This window comes from Bos grunniens, chromosome 21, assembly GCF_055505025.1.
Source record: "Bos grunniens cultivar Pamir isolate PY7600 chromosome 21, Bosgru_T2T1.0, whole genome shotgun sequence".
Taxonomy (NCBI): domain Eukaryota; kingdom Metazoa; phylum Chordata; class Mammalia; order Artiodactyla; family Bovidae; genus Bos; species Bos grunniens.
Genome location: NC_141185.1, coordinates 34141972 through 34169442, shown reverse-complemented (window position 1 = coordinate 34169442; position 27471 = coordinate 34141972). Strand labels below are relative to the sequence as shown.

Sequence of the window (27471 nt, the reverse complement as noted above, 5' to 3'; positions counted from 1 at the left end):
AATGTGTTAGACAAGGCCACCACAAACTATGTTAGGGGCTAAAATTAGCCTTTGTAATAAAGCATAAAGCAATAGTGTTATGTGCTGTCACTGTGTTCCAATATATAATATGTTTTGATGGAATTCAGTAGTTTTTATAAGTTGGAATCATTCAAATAACTCTTGTTTTGTCTTTGTCTATATGCTAAACAGTCAGTATCATAAGGTTAGCACTTTTTAATCAAATGTTTTGGTATAATGTAGGCACAGTCTTCATATAATTATTATGGACAATTGAACATTAGCTATAAAGTATATATGCCATGAGTTTTTCAACTGAATGTAATTCAGATTTATGCATAAGAGTTAATTGAATATCTCTGTTACTAAAAACAACTTTAAGGCATGATCAATTGGTCCAAATAACTATACCAACCCAGAAAATTTCGAATCAAAGTGGCAAGCTTAATTTATTGCAGAACACAGGCAAAGAAGAATGCATAGTAAGGAATAATTCCAAAATCCCACATCAAAATAACTGAAATTAAGTTCATCACAGGAGCAACTCTGGGAAAAAAAATTACCATTAAAGTTCTCTTTCAAAGAGATTTTCAAAACCAATAAATATACTCATCTGAACTTAGCCTTGGTCTTATCTGGAAATTAAAAAGGCATAATTTTGTACTTCAATTCTCTTCTAGTTAAAATTAGTGCTATTTGATATTGATAGACAATAGGAAACCAACTTATCAGCAAAATCCTGATACACCACAGTTATTGCAAGAGATTTATGAATTTGTATGTCCACCAAGTTTTGTAAGCCAAATAAATCACACACATATATTTATTGCTATTTTTTCAAATATAGATAGTGTTGAGAGTTTGGCTAAGCTAATCCATGGTATCACTGGCTCTGCTTTTATTTTGGTTTAGTAAACTTCAGAGTCCTTAAACTGACACTAGTCCCACGCCCCACCCCAATACGAGCTCATGTACTAGAGAGCAGCCTTCAGAGTCAAACAAATACAGGTTCCTGATATGACTCCCCCAACACTGTCCCCTGACCGCTGATCACTGTTGTTATCAACAGACTTTCATGCCTCCCAGCACTTGCATGCCTTATATGCCCCTTAGGTAAGACGCCCCCCACCCCTCATGGGGCTTACCAAAACCTAACTCTTTTGGTTTGAATTGACCCATCTAGCATTAGCTGGGAAACCCAAAAGCACTCTACTCACTGACTCTAATGAAACCATAAGCTGCAAGTCCTGCCTTTTTCTCTCTGCACTTTGCCACTGACCTCCCTGCATGGCCTCTGGCGGTGTGCCAAGTACCTCCTTCAGGACCTAGAAGTAATAACCATCTCTATTTCAGTTCCTCATGTGGTCTCTTTTTGAACTTTGGCTCACCATCCAACACCTTGTGCTCCACTTAACAAATGTTAATTTAATAAAGTCATAACAACTAGTCACTATTGTGTTTACTGCTGCTGCTGCTGCTGCTAAGTCGCTTCAGTCGTGTCCGACTCTGTGTGACCCCATAGACGGCAGCCCACCAGGCTCCACCATCCCTGGGATTCTCCAGGCAAGAACACCGGAGTGGGTTGCCATTTCCTTCTCCAATGCATGAAAGTGAAAAGTGAAAGTGAAGTCGCTCAGTCGTGTCTGACTCTTAGCGACCCCATGGACTGCAGCCTACCAGGCTCCTCCATCCATGGGATTTTCCAGACAAGAGTACTGGAGTGGGGTGCCAAGCATAAATTCACTAAACATGTATCACAAAGTCAGCACACACACCCCAAATTCCATGGGACTTCCTATATTTCTGTGTAAGTAGGCTTCTCCAATAAAGAGTGGTATGGGTCACCTCAGGGAAAGCTGAGGCAGTTAGGAGCCTAATTGCTATTCCATTCTTCATTTCCCAACCTGCAGTGACCTTCAGTTCAGTTCAGTTCAGTCGCTCAGTCGTGTCTGACTGTGATCCCAAGCAGCACGCCAGGCCTCCCTGTCCATCACCAACTCCTAGAGTTTACCCAAACTCATGTCCATTGAATCAGTGATGCCATCCAACCATCTCATCCTCTGTAATCCCCTTCTTCTCCAGTGACCTTAGAGATCATGAATTCTAAAGGGTATAATGTAGGAAGATCACTGACCCATACTTGTCTCTATATAAATTATAAAATAAGCACCTCATTGTCGAGGAATGAAGGTTTCAGACTAGTCTGTTACAACAGTTAGCATTAATCCTTCCGATCAGTACTAAGTGAAACAGTGAGTGCGTGCCTGCTCAGTCATGTCCAGCTCTTTGGAACTCCACGGACTGTAGCCCACCAGCTCCTCTATCCATGGAATTTTCCATGCAGGAATACAGGAGTGGGTTTCCATTTTGTACTCCAGGGGGTCTTCCCAACTCAAAGATCAATCCTTGCATCTCCTGCATTGGCAGGTAGAATCTTTACCACCATGCCACCAGGGAAGCTGGTAAGTGAAATAAGCTAGTCACAAACATCGTATGACTCCACGTATGTAAAGTATTTAGAATAGTCAAATTTATAGACACAGAAAGTGACTGACAGGGGCTGGGGGCAGGAGGGAATGGGGAATTGTTTAATGCAATACAGTTTCATTTTGCAAGATGAAAAGAGTTTTGGAGATTGGCTGCATAACAGTGTGAATATACTCACTGTAAGTACCCACTGAGCTGCGCATTTAAAACTAGTTATGCTGTTAAATTTTTTATTAAGTACATTTTATCATAATTAAAAATAAAAATAAGGGGAAATTAAGATGTCAGAGTAAAAATGTACTTCATTTTTGTTAATTAAAAAAAATCTTACAAAAACTAAGCCTCAGTGGCACAGAAGTCCAAGGTGATTCCCTCAAGAGACTTCCAAAAGAGATCTAAACTGTGGGTGTACAACTAGAATAAAAATAAAGCAGCTTTACCTAAAATGACTGCCTAGGTCCATGAGCTGTCTGAAGACAAACAAGCTTCCTAGCCAAATATTCCATTTTTGGACATCACAACATCTTTTAATGAGTTAAAACTCTGAGAAATCCTATAGAGGAGAAAAAAAGGTTTTCAATTTGTGTAAGCCAGCCTTTCTTAATCATTTAGCTAATGATGCGTTTTTTTGCATAATATCTATTATTATCTGAAATGCCTAACTTTCTCCACAACATTCTTTTCAAAATGCTGGAATAGCATCTCCAAAATGACACGTTAAACTATTGTGTTTGCTTACAAAGTGTCTTATTTTTTATACATGTTTATAATTGTGCCTTGAAGAGCTAAGTGCTATCTGTCATAATCAGTCCTAATCCCACATCACAGAAATAAAGCTAAAAGTGGTTCCTGGCAGATAAACACATAAACACACATATAAGCATAACACACATATAAGCATACACACACATGCACAAAGCCGACATATAATTGAGTATTTGCTATGAGCCTGCCACTATGCTAATGCATTACATATTCTTTACCTCATTTAATCAACACAATAGCATTATGATAAAGTGTTATTAATACCAGGATTTTGAAGGGTGAGGAAACTGAGGCTTCAAGAGGTTAAAGAACTTGCCCAGGGTCACACGATTAGCAAAGGGGTATAATCTGGATTTAAACCAGAGCTATGGAATTCTAGCACCAAGCCCTGAGCCACTGTTTTATATTAATCTAAATCTGAGTTTAATTAATCTTTTCTAGAAATCTAAATCTGAGTTTATAAAATGCTTCATTCTACAGTAATAAAACCTCACTGTGAGGGAAGATTAAAAGAAACAACAAACCAAAGAAACAAGTAAAACCCACAGCACCGAAAGAAATATGTGGACTTCCTAAAACTCCCATTTTTAAGATACTTAAAATGGATTTGATAGCCTGTGAGGACATAAAATGGCATGCTGTGATTCATGGGGTCGCAAAGAGTCGGACACGACTGAGCGACTGAACTGAACTGAACTGAGGACCTAAAAGTTGGACAGAAGTTAAGAGTTTTTTGTTTGTTTGTTTAAAAGAGTTCTTATAACAAATGGCTTGAAATAGCAGAGCAACCAGGAGAAAGGCTAGGCTGAGAATTGGAAGACTTGGATTCTAGACCTGATTCTTCCCACATCTAATTGGCCCCTACCTGGCAACATCTGCCAACCTTTTTATGCCTTAGTTTCCTCTTTTGAAAAGCATAGAAAGGGGCCAAACTAGCTGATCTCTAAGGTTTTTTTTGAAAGACCCATATTGAACTGCAGCTCTGTGAATATGTTTGATGACAGGGTTGCTGCTGCTGCTGCTACTGCTGCTAAGTCGCTTCGGTCATGTCCGACTCTGTGCAACCCCATAGACAGCAGCCCACCAGGCTCCTCCATTCCTGGAATTCTCCAGGCAAAAACACTCGAGTGGGTTGCCATTTCCTTCTCCAATGCATGAAAGTGAGAAGTGAAAGTGAAGTCGCTCAGTCGTGTCCGACTCTTAGCAACTCCATGGACTGCAGCCTACCAGGCTCCTGTGTCCATGGAATTTTCCAAGCAAGAGTACTGGAGTGGGGTGCCATTGCCTTCTCCAGATGACAGGGTAGGGGAGTCTAAAACATTAGGGAGTCTAAAACAGGTAAAAGATATTCACTTTAAATATGACATGTATCAACTTTTGAACTGAGGGACAAGCTGCCCCTTGACTGTACTTGCGAGTACATCACTTATTTCATTTTAATAAAGTTCATATAACATACTATGTGTATATGTGTGTTTGTGTGTGCATGCTCAGTCACTCAGTAGTGTCAGATGCTTTGTGACCCCATGGACTGTAGCCCGCAAGCCTCCTCTGTCCATGGGATTCTCCAGGCAGGAATACTGGAGTGGGTTGCCATTTCCTACTCCAGGGGATCTTCCTGACCCAGGGATCGAACCCAAGTCTCTGGCATATCCTGCACTGGGAGGCAGATTCTTTGCAGGGGATAGAACGGCTCTCTAAGAAGACAGAGGAAGCCCATTTTCCTCTCATATCTCTCTGCCTTAGTTGTGCTAATGATGACTAAGGTCCAGCTGGAAAAGGAGTCCTCTCTCTGTCCAGTCTCCTATCTCCTCTATGGCTGGCATCCTGGTTTGAGAAACTTTCCCAACTCTAACTTAGAAGAAAAGAACAGGAACAGCACTGACTATGGAAGCCGGACTATAGGACTCAGAAAGAAAAACAGGTAGCTGGCCTCTTATTTCTAAGTTTCATCTAGGATTGTAAAGAACAGTAGAAAAGAGGTATATAGTTCATCTGTCATCTCTGTACTTGTCCTGCTGTTAGAAGGAGTGAGAACAAAGAAAGGTTCATTGAGATAGCTCGTACTCTCACGTTTCCACTGAGGCAACAGGTTCAAAGACAGGCTTCAAAGCAAAAAACAGGGTCCATATGAGACATGAGCTGTCACACAAAGTAACAGGCATTTGACATGAGGGTAAGCTTACATTTCTGGCCCCAGATTATCTTTGTGTGTGTGTGTGTGTATGTGTGTATATATATATATATATATATATATGTATATATATATATATTTAAAGGTATCAATTATATTGCATATAATCACTCATCAGGGGTAGATGAATGTTTCTGTAGTTTCCTTTACTCTAAAGAAGTTGCTGCCAATATGAGTCCTGTTTACTTAGAGTTCTTCCCCACTCTGTCCCACCTCTTTCCATAGCTCTGCATTACAAAATCAATTGGTCCCATCCTCTCCCAAGATTCTGCTGACATGTGGTACTTCCACACCTCTAAATGGAAGTAAAGACTTAATACTGCATCTCCATGGTGGTCTGTAGTGATTCTGTTCTCTCTCTCTCTTTCTCCATTCCTCCCTTACTCTCTCTCTCTTTGTCATTCTGCCTAGTTATCAATCAATTGATTGATATATCTCCTTACTTTTCTCTCTCTACCTCTTCCCTCTCCACTCAGTCCCATCAACATGAACTCTTCCAAGGCCTAGTTTTACTATTGAGCATTTGTCAAACCTCAGAATGATTCCTGAGCCTTCATGTTCCCATAGTTATAAATCTTGCCGTGTCAGATGATCTCTGTGCTCCTACCATTGCTCACCAAATGCCTTCCACTTTTCTAAATGAAGATGTCTTTGCTCCCTGTTCAACTCTCTGAAGCCCCTGTCATGATCATTTCAGTCAGTTTGAGGGTAACTATTTACAAGCCAAGAAACCAACGGAATCAACTAGGATTTTTTCGCTTTTTTTAAAAAATTGTTCCCTTCTACTTTCTCACATCAGTCATGAAAATTCACACTACAAATAATAAAAGCTTTTAAACAAGTAGCATTCCTAATTCCTAATAAGCTCCACGTCGTCCTCCTTGTCAACCTTTATAGAACATTCTTTCCTTTTCTCCTTTGACTTGGCATAGTCTTTTGATAATTTCACACTGTTGCTTTTCCATAAGACAGCCACAGAAAACAGACTCAGGGTTCAAGCTACCCTTCAGATAGTAGGATATGCATAAGTTCCAGGGACCCAGTGGGCATCAATAAGTCATTGTTAAAACACAAGTCTTTAGATAATACTGCACATCACACTCTTTCTTCAAACCCAGTATTGTTTCTTACATGAGGCTGTTTATGAGAACTAGCTCCTCAGATCCTAGACAGTAACCTCTGGAGAGTGAAATATCAAATTCTCCAATAAAAGGAGACAGCACTTAATGTTATCTCACTCAAGGTCCAGTGAGGAAGATTTGGATAAGTCTGAATGAACGTGAACAATTACTATGGTTCTTCTCTCTTGGGTGTTATGACCATGGGTCAGTTGGTGAACTGTTGTGGCCTCCATGGCTTCATCTGTTTTATGAAGGCTATAGTTCCAAAGTATCATATCCTAGGGAGAGTTTAAAATCCCAGTGAGAGAAATAGGACCTTCACCAACTTTATGGACTAGGTACACTCTCTCAAGTGTTTTTAATATGCAATTATGCTTCAGTGCATAATGCCTGTGTCTTGCAACGTCAGAATTACTATAATTGGAATTGAACTATGTGTCTCTATAGGTCAATGGAAGCATAGCTTTTGGCAAAAGAAAATGAATTTCCTTATCTATATGCCATTCAAGGTCACCATTCTTTGGTGGCACAGTGAAGGATGCTGAGGAAGTAAAGTCAAAAGTAGAAGTGAGATTCATGAATTTAATACTGCTTTGTATAAATACAGACAACCTCTCCCAGGTAATTTTAGTTACAAAGAAATGCTTTGAAACCAGTTAGCCAGCAAAAGAGAATGACAAAAAGAATAAAAGGAAAAGGAAAGGGTAAAAGATCACGAGAATCTAGAAAATAGGCAGAAAAGTAATAGAAAAAAAGAGAAAGAAGAAGCGGAGGGAAGGAAGAAGAAAAGTAGGAGGAAGGAGAAGAAGAAAAAGTCTCTGGACATCTTTACATATATTACATGCTAATTAAATAATGTGAATTTGAAAATGCAGCATCATACTTTATAAAGGCAAACATGTCTATGAAAACAAGAGTCAGCTTTGCTTCTTTGAACCTGAATGGGTCCTATGCCCTGGGGAGTCCAATCCTAAATTCTGAAATGTTCTCTTCCTTGTCTCTTCAACCCATGGAGCTAACAATTTCAATCATGAAAAGGTCATCAAAGTCAAGAAACTCCATGCTAGGCCTTATTTAGAAGATTAGAACACTTCTTCAGAACGTTCAAATCTATTTGCAGTCACATTAAGTATACACACTATTTGTAGAATTACTGGTAAATCTAGTTAATGGGAAGGAAGAAACTTAGATGGACGTTAGAACAAGCATAACGAGTCTACCATAGTCAAATTCTCCTAGAGACAGAACAGATAACTTTAATTTTGTTTATTTCAAGAATTTTTAAAATACGCCAACAATAAATTTACTAGCGTGTAACAAGGGCAGCGGCCGGGAGGAGCAACCCACGCCCAAGGCCAGGGGCTGCAACGAGAAGAGTTACCCCGTGTCTGAGGTCAGGGGCGGCGGTCGGGAGGAGCTACCCCACGCCCCTAAGCCCGAGGCCAAGGGTGGAGGCGGGGAGGACCAACCCCATGTCCAAGGAGCCATGGCTGCGTGGGCGCAGGAGGGCCTAGAGGAGCTATCCCACACTGAAGGTCAGGAAGGGCCGCGGTGAGGAGATACCCCTTGTCCAAGGTAAGGAGCAATGGCTGCACTTTGCTGGAGCAGCCGTGAAGAGATATCCCATGCCCAAGGTAAAAGAAACCCAAGTAAGACGGTAGGTGTTGCAAGAGGGCATCAGAGGGGCAAACACACTGAAACCATACTCAAATAAAACTAGTCAGTCTAATCACACTAGGACCACAGGCTTTTCTAACTCAATGAAACTAAGCCATGCCCGTGGGGCAATCCAAGACGAGCAGGTCATGGTGGAGAGATTTGACAGAATGTGGTCCACTGGAGAAGGGAATGGCAAACCACTTCAGTATTCTTGCCTTGAGAACCCCATGAACAGTATGAAAAGGCAAAATGATAGGAAACTGAAAGAGAAACTTCCCAGGTCAGTCGGTGCCCAATATGCTACTGGAGATCAGTGGAGAAATAACTCCAGAAAGAATGAAGGGAGGGAGCCAAACTAAAAACAATACCTAGCTGTGGATGTGACTGGTGATAGAAGCAAGGTCCGATGCTGTAAAGAGCAATATTGCATAGGAACCTGGAATGTCAGGTCCATGAATCAAGGCAAATTGGAAGTGGTCAAACAAGAGATGGCAAGAGTGAATGTCAACATTCTAGGAATCAGCAAACTCAAATGGACTGGAATGGGTGAATTTAACTCAGATGACCATTATATCTACTACTGCAGGCAGGAATCCCTCAGAAGAAATGGAGTAACCATCATGGTCAACAAAAGAGTCCGAAATGCAGTACTTGGATGCAATGTCAAAAACGACAGAATGATCTCTGTTCGTTTCCAAGGCAAACCATTCAATATCACAGTAATCCAAGTCTATGCCCCAACCAGTTACACTGAAGAAGCTGAAGTTGAATGGTTCTATGAAGACCTACAAGACCTTTTAGAACTAACACCCAAAAAAGATGTCCTTTTCATTATAGGGGACTGGAATGCCAAAGTAGGAAGTCAAGAAACACCTGGAGTAACAGGCAAATTTGGCCTTGGAATACGGAATGAAGCAGGGCAAAGACTAATAGAGTTTTGCCAAGAAAATGCACTGGTCATAACAAACACCCTCTTCCAACAACACAAGAGAAGACTCTATATATGGACATCACCAGATGGTCAACACTGAAATCAGATTGATTATATTCTTTGCAGCCAAAGATGGAGAAGCTCTAGACAGTCAGCAAAAACAAGACCAGGAGCTGACTGTAGCTCAGACCATGAACTTCTTATTGCCAGATTCACTTAAATTGAAGAAAGTAGGGAAAACCACTAGACCATTCAGGTATGACCTCAATCAAATCCCTTATGATTATACAGTGGAAGTGAGAAATAGATTTAAGGGCCTAGATCTGATAGATAGAGTGCCTGATGAACTATGGAATTAGGTTTGTGACATTGTACAGGAGACAGGGATCAAGACCATTCCCATAGAAAAGAAATGCAAAAAAGCAAAATGGCTGTCTGGGGAGGCCTTACAGATAGCTGTGAAAAGAAGAGAGGCAAAAAGCAAAGGAGAAAAGAAAAGATATAAACATCTGAATGCAGAGTTCCAAAGAATAGCAAGAAGAGATAAGAAAGCCTTCTTCAGCAATCAATGCAAAGAAATAGAGGAAAACAACAGAATGGGAAAGACTAGGGATCTCTTCAAGAAAATCAGAGATACCAAAGGAACATTTCATGAAAAGATGAGCTCGATAAAGGACAGAAATGGTATGGACCTAACAGATGCAGAAGATATTAAGAAGAGATGGCAAGAACACACAGAAGGACTGTACAAAAAAGATCTTCATGACCCAGATAATCACGATGGTGTGATCACTGACCTAGAGCCAGACATCCTGGCATGTGAAGTCAAGTGGGCCTTAGGAAGCATCACTATGAACAAAGCTAGTGGAGGTGATGGAATTCCAGTGGAGCTATTCCAAATCCTGAAAGATGATGCTGTGAAAGTGCTGAACTCAATATGCCAGCAAACTTGGAAAACTCAGCAGTGGCCACAGGACTGGAAAAGGTCAGTTTTTATTCCAATCCCAAAGAAAGGCAATGCCAAAAAATGCTCAAACTACTGCACAATTGCACTCATCTCACACGCTAGTAAAGTAATGCTCAAAATTCTCCAAACCAGGCTTCAGCAATACTTGAACCATGAACTTCCAGATGTTCAAGCTGGTTTTAGAAAAGGCAGAGGAACCAGAGATCAAATTGCCAACATCCGCTGGATCATGGAAAAAGCAAGAGAGTTCCAGAAAAACATCAATTTCTGCTTTATTGACTATGCCAAAGCCTTTGACTGTGTGGATCACAATGAACTGTGGAAAATTCTGAAAGAGATGGGAATACCAGACCACCTGATCTGCCTCTTGAGAAATCTGTATGCAGGTCAGGAAGCAACAGTTAGAACTGGACATGGAACAACAGACTGGTTCCAAATAGGAAAAGGAGTTCGTCAAGGCTGTATATTGTCACCCTGTTTATTTAACTTCTATGCAGAGTACATCATGAGAAACGCTGGACTGGAAGAAACACAAACTGGAATCAAGATTGCCGGGAGAAATATCAATAACCTCAGATATGCAGATGACACCACCTTTATGGCAGAACGTGAAGAGGAACTCAAAAGCCTCTTGATGAAAGTGAAAGTGGAGAGTGAAAAAGTTGGCTTAAAGCTCAACATTCAGAAAACGAAGATCATGGCATCCAGTCCCACCACTTCATGGGAAATGGATGGGGAAACAGTGGATACCATGTCAGACTTTATTTTTCTGGGCTCCAAAATCACTACAGATGTTGACTGCAGCCATGAAATTAAAAGACGCTTACTCCTTGGAAGGAAAGTTATGACCAACATAGATAGCATATTCAAAAGCAGAGACATTACTTTGCCAACAAAGGTTCATCTAGTCAAGGCTATGGTTTTTCCTGTGGTCATGTATGGATGTGAGAGTTGGACTGTGAAGAAGGCTGAGCGCTGAAGAATTGATGCTTTTGAACTGTGGTGTTGGAGAAGACTCTTGACAGTCCCTTGGACTGCAAGGAGATCCAACCAGTCCATTCTGAAGGAGATCAGCCCTGGGATTTCTTTGGAAGGAATGATGCTAAAGCTGAAACTCCAGTACTTCGGCCACCTCATGCGAAGGGTTGACTCATTGGAAAAGACCCTGATGCTGGAGGGATTGGGGGCAGGAGGAGAAGGGGACGACAGAGGATGAGATGGCTGGATGACATCACTGACTCGATGGATGTGAGTCTCAGTGAACTCCAGGAGTTGGTGATGGACAGGGAGGCCTGGCGTGCTGCGATTCATGGGGTCGCAAAGAGTCGGACACGACTGAGTGACTGTTCTGATCTGAACAAAGTATTAACAGGAAATTTTGGTGACTATTTAAAAGTTAATGTCGAAGATATTAAAGTTAGAATGAACTCAGACCGGCGAAAAACGAGAATAAAATTAGGAACCCACAAAGAATTGTGTGAATTTGAACCCGTATGATTATCTGTATAGACAAGTTTGTGTGGGTGTTTCAAATATAAGAGTGAACAACCACAAGATAGCTAACGTCTTTGATAAAATATGTAATAATTTTCATGGCATAAAACTGATTTCTCCAATTGATTTGTTATCTTCTCAGTAAAGGCAAGTGACATTTTAACTCAGGACATTAGAACATACAGCACAGGAATTTTTGTATTGAAGTGTAATTGATGTATAATATTGTGTTAATTACTGCTTTATAGCAAAGTGATTCAGCCATGCATGTATATATATATACCTTCTTTGTAAAATATTCGTTTCCATTATGGTTTATCATAGGATATTGCATATAGTTCTCTGTGCTGTATAGTAGGACTTTGTTGTTTAGCCACTCTACATATAAAAACTTATATTTACTAATCCCAACATCCCGTTCCATCTCTCCCCCAACCTCCTACCTCTTGGCAGCCACCAGTCTCTTCTCTATGTCCATGAATCTGTTTCTGTCTCATAGAAAGGCTCATTTGCATCATATCACATGTAAGTAATGTCATATGGTATTTGTCTTTCTCTTTCTGACTTACTTCACTCAGTATGATAATCTGTAGTTGCATCCAGAATAGGAATTTTCTGAAGGAATGTCCTCACTGTAGGAAAATTGGAACATAGCCTCAGAGAAACATGGGACATCAATTAGCTAACCAACATAAACATAATGAGAGAACCAGTTCATTGATCTGTCTCCTCAATTTTACTCTTAAGCCCCTTAGCAGTTTTCAACCATTTCTTAAAAAATATTTTTCTGATCCTATCCCACCCTCCTCTCCTTCTGGTATTCCCATTATTAGACATGTCTATATGTTTAATAGTGTCCCAGATTTTTCTGAGGGTCTGTTTTTCTTCATTTTTTTCTCTGTTCTTCAGATTACATAATCTCTATTACCCATCTTCAAGTTTGTTGTTGGCTCATATCGACTGTTAAGCTCCTTTAGAGAATTCTTAATTTTCATTATTATAATTTCCAATTCCAGAACTTCTATTTTGTTCTTTGTAATCTTTATTGATGTTATTTATTTGATTAGATATTGTCACCATACCATCCTTTCATTTTTAAAAATACAGTTTTCTTTGGGTCATATTTATAACAGCTACTTAAGTATTCATCTGCCAAGCCCAAAGTCTGGGCCCCTCCCCCCCGAAAGAAGTTTCTATTATTATATTGCCTACTTATTTTTCTTGCATATGGGTCAATACTTTTCTATTTCTTTGCGTGTTTCTTTTTTTTTTTTTTCCTAAAACTGTGCAATTTAGATACTGTATTGGAGTAGTTCTGAATGATGATCCTTCTTCTGAGGTTTGTTGCTAATTGCTGTGAGGTTATTTACTGTTGTTTGTTGTCTGTTGACTGGCCCAGTTCAGGGAGGCCTATTTCCCTCTAAGTGTGTAGGATTCTTGATACCTCTCCTCAGAGGACACAGATTTGTCTACATAATCTTCCTGACCACTGGGGACATCTGTGGCTGTAGATAGGCTTTCTTTCAATTCTCTTTTCCACATCAATGTGCTGGGTCTTAAATTGCTGCACAGTCTGATCCTAAATTTGGGCCCCTTTGCAAGGGCAGGGTATTGCCAGCTTCTAAGTCTTTCTTTGACTTTCCCCTGGGAGGTGCTGGGAGGTTGGGAAGATTCCCTAAAGAAGGGAATGACTATCCACTCCAGCATTCTTGCCTAGAAAATTCCATAGACTGAGAAGCCTCGTGAGCTACAGTCCATGAGGTCACAAAAAGTCAGACACAACTGAGCGAGTAACATTTTCACACTTTCTAGGAGGTGCTAAGGAGCACAAGCTGGAGCACATGAGGAACTCTCTCTGCACTGGCTGCCCACCTAGAGTTTCCCTGTCGGGTAGGAGCTGTGTAAGTGTGTAACTAGGGGAAACTGGTGTCACCACTGGCTGCCACCACCATGCAGTGATGGATCCTCTGCAGCCCAGATCCAAGAAGGATAGGACTGGCTGCTGTTCACAGTTGGCACAAATACCCAGACTAGGTCTTCTGCTCTAGAAAGCTGGGAGAGATAGGAACTGCCACTGACCTGCTGAGCCTATCAGAGCAGCTTCCTTCAACACAGATCAGCAGGAAAGTGAAGCTGCCTTCCTAACCAGCTTTCTCTGCCTATATCACCTACTGCTTAGAGTTTCAGTGGAGGAACAGGCATGGCTGGCTGCCTCCAGTCACTCAATATAGATCTGCTACAGGACATAGCTGTGGAAAATGGGAACTGCCAATGTTCATTGGCTGCCAAAACCACCCAGAATAGCTCTTTCACCCTAGGGAGCTGTGGGAGATGGGAACTTCTACTTGGCTGCTGAGCCAGCTGAAATAGTTCTTCTGTGAGGCAAGAGCTGCTGGAGAAGGCTGCAGTCGTAGTTTGAATGTCATGGCCCCTCATTGTTCTTATTGAATTTCTGTATGTTTTGCTGAATAAATACTTCCAGATTTGCTGTGAGCCCTTCAGTCAACCTCCAGGAGACTTTAAATGATTGCCTTTGCTAATTTTGACCTGCTGAAAAGATGTTTGTCTGGGAGAGAGCTTTCCCTAAATGCCTCATACCACACTATACTGAAAGTCAGCCTCTAATTCTGTTCATTTTTGAGTTACATACATATTTGAGTTACATTGGTAGGTATTTACAAATTCATGATAGCTATATTTTCTTGTCAGGTTGTTCCTTTAAATATTATATACAATACAATTTCACTCAATTGTTTTTCATTTAAGGTCTGTTTTCTTAAAATATAAATATTGTCATGCTACTTTATTTTGGTTAATATATTTTCTATCATTTTATTTTAGTCTTTTTCATAGTTTCTACTTTTAATATGTTTTTCTTTAAACTCTTTTGATCTTATAGTTCTATTCCTTTTTATTACATTAATTTCATCCTGCTGTGGAAATTGATCCTATCATGATTGTGCCCCTCCCACCATCTCACCATGGCTTCCCCTTTGTCCTTGGATGTGGCGTACTGTTTTGGTAGATTCCAGTGTTTCTTTGTTCATGATTGTCCAGCAGTTGTTTGTCATTCCAGTGTTCCCCTAAGAAGGGGTGAGTGCACGTACTTCTACTCCACCATCCTGCGCTAATCTGACATTCAAGTTTTAAAACGGTATTTTGGGACTTCTGCTCCAAGTAATTAGGTAATAATATCAATGGATCCAGTCCTTGAGCCAGCAAGTTGTCTGAATCAGTTTCTTATCCTGAGGCACCCCGTCATTCTTTCCCCATCTCCCTAAACCCAAAGCTGCCTCTAAAGCCAGAATCCAAGTTGTCAGCCAACGATTCTTCAGCATCCTTTAGTAAGCAGGAGCACATCAAGGCTCCAGACTCTACTTACCATGGTGTGTTTTGTCTCTGTTAGACTTCCAGATACTGCTGCCTACATCTGTCCTGGAAACTGAAAGGCCCAAATTTTACCCTAACTCACCACCTTCTATGGCTGTTCTATTTCATATGTATACAGTGAATTGTGTGTAGTATTTGAGACAAAACTTTTTGGTTATATCTTCAATATTTCATTTAGTATTACTGTGTATATAAATAACAGAGAAAGGGAATTGAGTTTAGGATAAACTACTATGTCACCCACTCCAGTGTTCTTGCCTGGAGAATCCCAGGGACGGGGGAGCCTGGTGGGCTGCCGTCTATGGTGTCGCACAGAGTCGGACATGACTGACTCGACTTAGCAGCAGCAGCAGCAGCAGCACTATGTCATCCTCATTGAAACTCTCCAAATTAAAAAAAAAAAAAAAAATCCTAATCTTACTAGATTTATTTCTCCCTAAGACAGAGGCTCAGTCTAAATGGCATGCTAACCAATTAGGGAGAATATGATACCAAGAGAGCCACGTGTTGGTGCAGGGACAAATCTGAGAATTTTAAACTATCCCCATATGATTTGCCTTCATTCACACTATAAAGACAAAGTTCTTAGTAGGCTTACTCTCCTACTCTTGGTTGAAAAGTAGATTCTTCAGCCCAAAACAATATTTCTCAAAATGTAGCCTTTAATGAAACTTAGAATTCTGTGGCTTAATTTTAATTATGGAAATTAATATAAACTTACTGTGAATTATCCAAACACTGATGTTATAATTAAATACCAAGTAATGCAAATTCACTGCCTCTGTTTGCATCTGTGTAAATAGTTGTACACATGTGCCAAAGGAAGGCCATATAATGTTGAAGCATAGTGTATGAATTGAATTTTCAAAGTAATTTGAATAGAAATTACAGAAATATTGCGGCATCACACATCATATGGTTTTATTGACATTCCAAAATCAAAAGCACCTATGCAGAGGAGAATTAATTCTGTTCTTGCAATTACCAATAGTTCATTAGCAGTCAAAAGAGATACTCAATGAATTCCTTTTCCATTTGTGTCTCTTATTTTATCAATAAGAGAACTGGAAATTTATTAAAATTCATTTTAAATAACCCCCAAAAGATAACAAAGCCATATTTTAACATGAACAAGAATGCTTTACACTGTCATTAAGTGATGCATCATTAAAACTACCATTCAAAAATCTTTCAAAGACGGGTTTGGTAAGAAAGGGTTCTAATTGTTCTAAATTATTAAACAAAAGTTTAACGTTATTAATGTCACCTGTCAAACATGTTTATTCAAGTAGTAATTCCCTGAATTAGAGTGATCATACTCAAGATTTTTAAAAACATAAATTAAGAATTTCTAGTCAAAATACTAGACTAAGAAGATACAAAAGGCTTCCTTCACCTTACATCACACACATAGACACACTACTTGAAGTATCTGAAAAGTTATGAAAAATTTATAGCTAAGTTTGATAGCAAGAGAGGGAAATCTTCGTGTGATAGAAAAGAAGAAAATCTATAGTCATAGTGGACCTGGATTTGATGTCCTGAATGCATAGGATGATACAGAACAGGTAAATCCTTTAGGAGTTGGAATCTTAATGCCTCTGAAAGTAGGGTTTCCTAGGCCACAGACTCTCAGCATTTTAGATAGATGGCACTGGGCTCAGTGCATTGTTCTAAGAGGCAGGAAAATGCTGCTATTGTTTGAAGAGTGATTAGAAAATCTCTACTCAAAAGACCAGAATCCTAACCTCAGGCAAAATGCTTGAGCTGCAGAACCATGTGTGGTCAAGGCCTTCAGCATAGCCTGGCCTCCCGGACAAAGCATATGGCTGCCTCCCTGACTCTAGCTTCTGAAGACCCCAGGTTATCTCCATTTACCATGTGGCTGATCTTTACTGCACTCACACTCACTGTGTGCCTTCCCTGCTGCAGGCTCTCAACTTCCCACCATGCAGAGGCTAAGATCCCTTCCAGGTATCCTGCATCAGCATGTGGCAGAGTTCTATTCTCACTACATTGGCCTTCCAGTGAGCACCAGCCTCAGTGCCATTCCCTTCAAAAGGCCCAGCCTGGCTGCTTCTCAGTTACAAATCACAGCACTGAGCCTGTATTATACAGTTTTACTTGCTATTTTCTCTGTCTCTTGATTGTTTTAATTGTTTTAAAGCCAGAGTCTTCTTTCCATAATGTTCATGGGGTTCTCAAGGCAAGAATACTGAAGCAGTTTGCCATTCCCTTCTCCAGTGGACCATATTTTGTCAGACTCTCCACCATGATCTGTCCATCTTGGGTGGCCCTACACCACATGGTTCATAGTTTCACTGAGTTAGACAAGGCTGAGGTCCATGTGATCAGATTGGTTAGTTTTCTGTGATTGTGGTTTTCAGTCTGTCTGCCCTCTGGTGGAGAAGGTAAGAAGCTTATGGAAGCTTCCTGATGGGAGAGACTGACTGAGGGGGAAATTGGGCCTTGTTCTGATGGGCAGGGCCATGCTCAGTAAATCTGTAATCCAATTTTCTATTGAAGGGTGGGGCTGTGTTCCCTCCCTGTTATTTGACCTGAGACCAAACTATAGTGGCAGCGAAGGCAATGGCAACCCACTCCAGTGTTCTTGCCTGGAGAATCCCAGGGACCACGGAGCCTGGTGGGCTGCTGTCTATGGGGTCACACAGAGTCGGACACGACTGAAGTGGCTTAGCAGCAGCAGCAGCAACTAACTATGGTGGAGGTAATGAAGATAATGGCAACCTCCTTGAAAAAGTTCCATGCACACATTGCTACACTCAGTGCCCCCAACCCTTCAGCAGGCCACCACCAACCCACACCTCTGCCAGAGACTCCTGGACACTCATGGCAAGTCTGGGTCAGTCTCTTGTGGGGTCATTGCTCCTTTCTCTGGGGTCCTGGTACGTACAAGTTTCCCTTTGTGCCCTCCAAGAGTCTGTTTCCCAGTCCTGTATAAGTTCTGGCAGCTCTGTGATGGGGTTAATGGTGACCTCCTCCAAGAGGGATTATGCGATACCCAGGTCTACTGCACCCAGAGTCCCTTCCCCCACAGCAGTCCACTGCTAACCCATACCATCTCAGGAGACACCCAAACACAGTTCTTGCTCAGACTATGTGGGGTCTCTGGATCCTGGTGTGCACAAGGTATGTTTGAGCCCTCTGAGTGTCTCTGGTGTGTATGGGGTTTGATTCTAAACACAGTTTCACCCCTCCTACTGTCTTACTAGGGATTCTTCTTTGCCCTTGGACGTGGTATGGACCTAACAGAAGCAGAAGGTATTAAAAAGAGGTGAGAAGAATACACAGAAGAACTATACAAAAAAGACCTTCACGATTCAGATAATCACGATGGTGTGATCACTGACCTAGAACCAGACATCCTGGAATATGAAGTCAAGTGGGCCTTAGGAAGCATCACTACGAACAATGCTAGTGGAAGTGATGGAATTCCAGTTGAGCTATTTCAAATCCTGGAAGATGATGCTATGAAAGTGCTGCACTCAATATACCAGAAAATTTGGAAAACACAGCAGTGGCCACAGGACTGGAAAAGGTCAGTTTTCATTCCAATCTCAAAGAAAGGCAATGCCCAAAACACTCAAACTACCACAAAATTGCACTCATCTCACATCTAGCAAAGTAATGCTCTCAAAGTTCTCCAAGCCAGGCTTCAACAGTACACAAGCTATGAACTTCCAGATGTTCAAGTTAGATTTAGGAAAGGCAGAAGAACCAGAGATCAAATTGCCAACACCCATTGGATGTTGAAAAAGCAAGAGAGTTCCAGAAAAACATCTATTTCTGCTTTATTGACTATGCCAAAGCCTTTTGACTGTGTGGACCACAACAAACTGTGGAAAATGCTGAAAGAGATGGGAATACCAGACCACCTGACCTGCCTCTTGAGAAGCGTATATGCAGGTCAGGAAGCAACAGTTAGTACTGGACATGGAACAACAGACTGGTTCCAAATTGGAAAAGGAGTACGTCAAGGCTGTATACTGTCACCCTGCTTATTTAACTTACATGCAGAGTACATCATGAGAAATGCTGGACTGGATAAAGTACAATCTGGAATCAAGATTGCTGGGAGAAATATCAATAACCTCAGGTATGTAGATGACATCACCCTTATCACAGAAAGCAAACAAGAACTAAAGAGCCTCTTGATGAAAGTGAAAGAGGAGAGAGAAAAAGTTGGCTTAAAGCTCAACATTCAGAAAACTAAGATCATGGCATCTGGTCCCATCACTTCATGGCAAATAGATGGGAAACAGTGGAAACAATGACAGACTTTATTTTTGGTGGCTCCAAAATCACTGCAGATGGTGATTGCAGCCATGAAATTAAAAGATGCTTACTCCTTGGAAGAAAAGTTATGACCAACCTAGACAGCTCATTAAGAAGCAGAGACAGTACTTTGCCAACAAAGGTTCGTTTAGTGAAAGCTATGGTTTTTCCAGTAGTCGTGTATGGATGTGAGAGCACAAAGACAGAAATATAGATCAATGGAATAAAATAGAAAGCCCAGAGATAAATCCACGCACATATGAACACCTTATCTTCGACAAAGGAGGCAAGAATGTACAATGGATTAAAGATAATCTCTTTAACAAGTGGTGCTGGGAAATCTGGTCAACCACTTGTAAAAGAATGAAACTAGAATACTTTCTAACACCATACACAAAAATAAACTCAAAATGGATTAAAGATCTAAATGTAAGACCAGAAACTATAAAACTCCTAGAGGAGAATATAGGCAAAACACTCTCTGACATACATCACAGCAGGATCCTCTATGACCCACCTCCCAGAATATTGGAAATAAAAGCAAAAATAAACAAATGGGACCTAATTAACCTTAAAAAATTCTGCACATCAAAGGAAACTATTAGCAAGGTGAAAAGACAGCCTTCAGAATGGGAGAAAATAATAGCAAATGAAGCAACTGACAAACAACTAATCTCAAAAATATACAAGCAACTCCTACAGCTCAATGCCAGAAAAATAAACGACCCAATCAAAAAATGGGCCAAAGAACTAAATAGACATTTCTCCAAAGAAGACATACAGATGGCTAACAAACACATGAAAAGATGCTCAACATCACTCATTATCAGAGAAATGCAAATCAAAACCACTATGAGGTACCATTTCACACCAGTCAGAATGGCTGCGATCCAGAAGTCTACAAATAATAAATGCTGGAGAGGGTGTGGAGAAAAGGGAACCCTCTTACACTGTTGGTGGGAATGCAAACTAGTACAGCCACTATGGAGAACAGTGTGGAGATTCCTTAAAAAACTGGAAATAGAACTGCCTTATGATCCAGCAATCCCACTGCTGGGCATACACACTGAGGAAACCAGAATTGAAAGAGACACGTGTACCCCAATGTTCATCGCAGCACTGTTTATAATAGCCAGGACGTGGAAGCAACCTAGATGTCCATCAGCAGATGAATGGATAAGAAAGCAGTGGTACATATACACAATGGAGTATTACTCAGCCATTAAAAAGAATACATTTGAATCAGTTCTAATGAGGTGGATGAAACTGGAGCCTATTATACAGAGTGAAGTAAGCCAGAAGGAAAAACACCAATACAGTATACTAATGCACATATATGGAATTTAGAAAGATGGTAACAATAACCCGGTGTACGAGACAGCAAAAGAGACACTGATGTATAGAACAGTCTTATGGACTCTGTGGGAGAGGGAGAGGGTGGGAAGATTTGGGAGAATGACATTGAAACATGTAAAATATCATGTAAGAAACGAGTTGCCAGTCCAGGTTCGATGCACGATACTGGACGCTTGGGGCTAGTGCACTGGGACGACCCAGAGGGATGGTATGGGGAGGGAGGAGGGAGGAGGGTTCAGGATGGGGAACACATGTATACCTGTGGCGGATTCATTTTGATATTTGGCAAAACTAATACAATTATGTAAAGTTTAAAAATAAAATAAAATTTAAAAAAAAATTAAAAAAAAAACCCAAGATACACAGTAAGAAGGCTGAACTCATATATCATTGTCTAAATTGGTGGCTTCTGAACTTTTTAATCCCATGCACCTATGAATAAAACACTTAAGTATATAAAAAAGAAAAAAAGAAAGAAAGCTGAGTGCCGAAGAATTGATGCTTTTGAACTGTGGTGTTGGAGAAGACTCTTGAGAGTCTCTTGGACAGCAAGGAGATCAAACTAGTCCATTTTGAAGGAAATTAGTCCTGAATATTCATTGGAAGGACTTGATGCTGAAGCTGAAACTCCAATACTTTGGCCACCTGATATGAAGAATTGACTCATTTGAAAAGACCCTGATGCTGGGAAAGATTGAAGGCAGGAGGAGAAGGGGACAATAGAGGATGAGATGGTTGCGTGGCATCACCGACTCAGTGGACATGAGTTTGAGTAAATTCCGGGAGTTGGTGATGGACAGGGAGGCCTGTCACCCTGCCGTCCATGGGGTCGCAAAGAGTTGGACAAGACTGAGCAACTGAACTGAACTTCTTCCCATAAGACCATAAGCTCCTTGAGACCAGGGACATCAGAGGCTTATGGGGAGTAACTGGGGGTTTTCTTTTATGAGTTCATGACATGAAAATCAGACCTTTTCTATTCCAAAGGCCTTGATGGAAATCTCCAGATCCCCCTGCCAAGTCTTTTGTATTAACTCCCTGCCAAGTCATTTTTAAGAACTTCTAGGTAAAGGGCAGAGGGAACCCTTTTAAAAATGCATGCATTTATGGATTGTGTGTTGGATAAAATATTCATTTGGCTCAAAGCTTGAAATGAAGTCAGCCTCCTACTTTTGTTTCTCAAACACCCAGTTCCCCTGCTGAGAGGCAAACAATGGAGCAGCACACCAGGCTTCCCAGTCTTTCACCATCTCCCAGAGTTTGCTCAAGGTCATGTCCATTAAGTCAATGATGCCATCCAACCATCTCATCTTCTGCCACCCTCTTCTTTTGCCTACAGTCTTTCCCAGTATCAGGGTCTTTTCCAATGAGTCAGCTCTTTGCATCAGTTGGCCAAGGTATTGGAGCTTCAGCTTCAGCATAAGTCCTTCCAATGAATGTTCAGAGTTGATTTCCTTCAAGATTGACTGGTTTGATCTCTTTGCAGTCCAAGGGACTCTCAAGAGTCTTCTCCAGCACCACAATTTGAAAGCATCAGTTCTTCAGTGCTCAGCTTTTTTGTGATCCATTTTGCATATATTTCATTAATAATTATAAAAACCTAAGTCAACACTGAGGATAAACAATTTTTCTCCTTAAAAAATAGTTTGTGTAATAGTGAAGTGAAGTCACTCAGTTGTGTCCGACTCTTTTCGACCCCGTGGACTGTAGCCTATCAGGCTTCTCCATCCATGGGATTCTCCAGGCAAGGATAGTGGAGTGGGTTACCATTTCCTTCTCCAGTCTGTGTAATAACTAACACTAAAAAACACCATTCTAGAGGGATCCTTTATAGTAATATCCCCTAGACTCCTATTTTTTTTCATGTTCAGTTCAATATTTGTATCAATGTTTAATATTCAGTGAATAATTCAAAGACATGGAAATCATGTTCATGACATTTATATATATTCTAAAGTTGGTAGGGAGAGCTAATGCTGAATGAAGTAATGAAAATGTTTAAAAATCTCTTTTAGCTAGAATTCTGAGTTTAAATCTCAATGAAAATAACCAGTAATTTAAAAATCCTGTTTACAAATAACCATGTTGCTAAACTAATCTAAAAAAGTATAATACCTGGATTGAAAGCAGTTCATATGCAAAGGCTTTTCTATGAGCTGAGCATATGCTCCATAATGTCCAATGAGTTCCTACACTTGAGGTTATTATTCAGTTGCTAAGTTGTGTTTGACCATTTTCAATCCCATGGACTGTAGCACACCAGGCTCCTCTATCCTCCACTATCTCCTGAAGTTTACTCAAATTCATGTCGATCAAGTCAGTGGAAACCATATCACACACACAAAAACAGTTGATCATATCTTAACCTGGGCAAGCAGGAAAAAGGCTTGGAGGGGACATGCTAGCTCATGTCATATATTTGAAGAACCCTCTTTGGAAGCAGGTTTTTAAAATAAACAAAATTATTCATAAAAATACATCATTGGCTCATGTCTTAAGGCTGGAGGAAATCACACTGCACTTCACGCACATCAGCAGTTAGATTCGGTGCTTCTTTCCTGTGCGCTCTCAGAATGTGTCACAGATAGAAAGTAGAGTTGCTGTTTTGACTGAACTGAATTGAAATATCGGTTCATTTTCACCACTCAGAGTGATTTGGCAGCTATAATGAGAGACAGCCCACCCCATTCTTGAAAACTCCCAGGAGAAAACTGTTCTTATCATTAAAGGGGTGGAAAATCTCTCAGTAGAGATCAGTTAATCCAGATAATCAAATTAAGGCATAGGAGGAACATATTAGTGCCTGATTTTGTGACTAGACTGTTTGGTTCACATGGTTAAACTGCTCATGGGACAATTTGTGAGAAAATTCCCCAGACAGGTAACCAAGAAATTCTGTTCCCTTACCCGACACTAGGCTAAGGAAGGAAAGACCACTGGGAAGATCAGAGATTTGAGAAAGAAGTGCTTAGGGATTAATGTTGCCAAATTCAATGGAAATTTTGTATTAGGGAAAAAATCATCATAAATGGCAACTAGTTCAAGGTTGATGTCAGTCAAAAGAAAGAAAGAAAATATATTACGGAAGGAGGGGGTGGAGGAATATATTCCAATTGTCTTATTCTCATGATTTTCAAGGGAAGAATAAAGTATCTCCTAAACAAACAAACCTCACAGCTCTTGAATGATGTCTTGGATTACTTAGTAAGTAAAAAAGTCTGGGGCCTGCACTTAGCATCCTGTGGCCAGTAAATAGTCGTTTCAATGTTCTATTTTCCTTGTAATGCAAGGTGGCTAAGAAGAATGTCATCAGGCCTAGAGCAAGCAATCTACCACCCTTAATTCCCATCCCATTAGCTGCATAATGATGTTTATTATGCTACTTTTATTATCTTATAAGCTTTATTGTTCCCATTTCATCATATAAAATTGAGGCAATGTACTGTACTTACATTTTGTTTACCTCATTTTTCTAGTTAGATATTAGAAATGTTCCTGTTTGAATAATAACTAGATGCTGAGGCCTGTTAGGTGGTTTTGTTCTTTTCTGTGACCTGGTTGGTAAATGGGAGATGAAAGAAGATTGATTTAGGAAAGAGGAAAATGCATGTGAAATATAGAAATGAGAGGTCAGATAGGGGAGGGGTGGGAAGAAGCTGTTCTTAATAATATATGCTATATATGAATATGTATATGTATGTATGTGTGTGTGTCTATATACACTTTCCTTGTTCTTGTCTTTACTATCCAGCATACCAAGCACAGAAACCATTCAAAATATAAAATCTCTTCAAAACACCAGTCTCCATAGCCCAAATGACTCTTCAAGGTATAAAAAGTAAAGTAGTTAAAAACAAATGTTAAAGGCTTTAATGGAGAATAAAATACTCTATTTTGCAACGCATGAAGTAGAGTGTAGATGGACTGAGTAAAAATGTAATAAATCTATGTAATTTGTTCTGCCCTTGGAAGAATCACCCTCTATTGAAAGAAGATGTTATTAAGTCTCTAAACCCAGAGAGTCTTCACTGTTTTTCATCCAAAGCAAACATATGTAAAAGACAAAAGAGGATGTTTACACCTAGAGCGATGTCATTTGTTCTTTGTTCATCGTATTGCTGATTCCATCAGCATCATTAGGTACTTCAGAGTGCTGTGACATTGAACCTGCTTTGGTCCCACCAACGACTAAAAGGAAAACCCCAGAGAGGAAAAACTGAGGGAGAAGATAAACTGGCGGTGTTAAGCAGAAGACAGACACCATCTTAATGATACTGCAGTTTCATGATGAACACTGACTATTTTTTAAATTATGCAGGTCATTGAAAACACTTTTTCTAATCCTAGCAAGTGGGTGTGGCTAACTTCTCTCCACTCTTCAGTAACTCTATGGAGGGAATCCCTTAAGAAAAGTTGCTATGGCTTTTAGCATCTTCTGCACCATACATCATAACAAACCTTATACCACTACTTACCTAAGAACATTCTGCTCCAAACAAAACACATTCCTAGAAGTTCATGTACATATGCTTTTGGAAAAATAGCTGTATTTTAAAATAACATAGGGAACTTGTTTTTGTTACTTTTAATGGAATGAATATTTGGAAAATGAAGTTAACTTTCTAATAATCATGTTTATAACTTTTGTTTTGTTTAGGGTTTTTTAAGCCTATATTTGTTTTTTAGACTTTTGTCAAAATAGAAAAATATGACAATGAAGAGTAAGGAGATATGGGTCTTAATTCCATATTTTTCACCAACTGATTTGATTACTCCTCTTATCTATGATATTTCAGTTTTCCTAACTGTCAAATTATCATAAAACCTCTTTCAGCTCCATAATTTGAACATCTATAGTATTAAGAAAAACAAAGTTAGAAAGAAATCTCTAAGCTCTACCGAGATGCCATATGCAGCTGTACAATTGTTTTCAATTAGGGGGCACCATTTGCTTTGGAGACAATTTACAGCAGAAGAAGCTGAAATGTCTTAGGGCAGGATATCTTTCCCTCAATTGCCATTTGGGATAGCAGTGCTCTTGTCAATTCCTTAGTTCTTTGCTGCTAAGAAACCACACAAAAGATTTTGTAAGCATGTACACAGTGTCCATGGGACTTCCCTGGTGGCTCAGATAGTAAGGAATCTGCCTGCAATGCAGGAGAGCTGGGTTTGATCCCTGGGTCAGGAAGATCCCCTGGAGAAAGGAATGGCTACCCACTCCAGTATTCCTGCCTGGGGAATTCCATGAACAGAGGAGCCTGGAGGGCTATAGTCCATGGGGTCACAAAGAGTCGGACACGACTGAGTGACTAACATACAATGTCCATCATTTTACAGAAAACTAACCTAGGGAAAGATTATTTGGGGAGTCACAATTCAACTGCATATGACATGTCTTCTATTTCATTGCAAGAGTTTACAGTGCATGGAAAAACAAAACAGTGCATGGAACATAAAGACTGGGTAATATCATTAGTGATCAGTGCCAACTGAACCCTCAAGACTTTCTCGAAATATTCTAGAGACCACTGAGGTTCTTATATTACCCTAACAAGAGTGAAAAGTTTCCCTTAAAAATGATCGGCATTTTTATTTCCTGGTAGCCGGGTGTGTGATGACACAGAGCATATTACCTGACTCAGTAAATGAATAGGATAGTTCTTTTAACTGCATTTTGAGGAGTGAAATCATACCTGCTAAGTATATGGATCGTTCATGATAACACATAGACAGTTTCATTTCTGTGAACAATTCTTTGATCATTGAGACTTGTAAACAACAGATTTTGGGGCTATGTGAACCAAAATCTCTTTATGAGGGAGACCTTCCCTTGCCTTTGAGGTCATCACCTACAATTAAGAGAAGGTAAGATTAAGTTCATTGAAAAGTTGGTTTATGGTAACAATTACATCGGGCTTTTCAGGTGGTATTAGTGGTAAAGGACCCACCTGCCAATGTGGGAGATATAAGAGATCAGTTTCGATCCCTAGGTGGAGAAGATCCCTTGGAGTAAGAAATGATGACCCACTCCAGTATTCTTGCTGGAAAATCTCAAGGACAGTCCATAGGTTGCAGGCTACAGTCCATAACATTGCAAAGAGTGGGACACGACTGAAGCAACTGAGTACATGAAGTAGTGAAGAGAGCAAGTTTATGCTCTCTGGGTGCCTTACAACTTCCATAAAACTTATTTTCAAATGCCTGTTATGTGAATAAAGTCAAATTCATTAAGATGCCATCTAATGATGCATAAATCATAAACAGAAAGTGTACAGAAAAATATCCCTTTCTGTGTCCTCTCTTCCCCCATCTTAGAGGCCAAGCTTTGCCCTTGAATGAGCACAAACACCTCCTATCTAAATGACTCACTGTCAGCTGCTGGCTCTAAGTCTATTAGATTATCATCATGTCATCTTTGTTTTTGGCAGTGTTGGAAAGCACCTCTAGCAGCTTTATTTGAACACTGTTTTCATACCTAAAAGTTTGAATCTGTAAAACAAACACAGAAACATTTATAGACATCTTTATATCACTTCAAATTGTTGTGATTAGTGTACACACTTTGAATATTATTACTTAAACAACCTCCAGCTGATGTTTAAAAAGTAACACTTTAGAACAAGGCATTCTCCAAATGTTCTATTAAGGATGCTGTTTATTTATATCAGTGTATAGAAAAGTACAGCTGTACAAAACATAAATCAATGTCAAAAGTAAAAGGCATTAAAATTCATAAGGTTCATTTTCCGACATCCAGAGCAAACTGTAGCTGAGAGTTTGTCACAGACTTAACATCAGCAATAAAATTATA

General features: G+C 40.1%; 1 protein-coding gene across 21 annotated transcripts in view; it reads right to left on the bottom strand.

Annotated features, from left to right (window-relative positions):
- LOC147349347 (uncharacterized) overlaps positions 1-27471 on the bottom strand; it is a 690773-nt gene that overhangs the window by 503016 nt on the left and 160286 nt on the right. For 3 of the 21 annotated variants that reach the window (XR_015150413.1, XR_015150409.1, XR_015150414.1), the window contains one exon: positions 12188-12250. The exons of the other annotated variants lie outside the window; for them this stretch is intronic. The gene's annotated coding sequence lies outside the window, so the exon portion shown is untranslated. The remainder of the gene's footprint in view (positions 1-12187; positions 12251-27471) is intronic. 21 annotated transcript variants of the gene reach the window in all.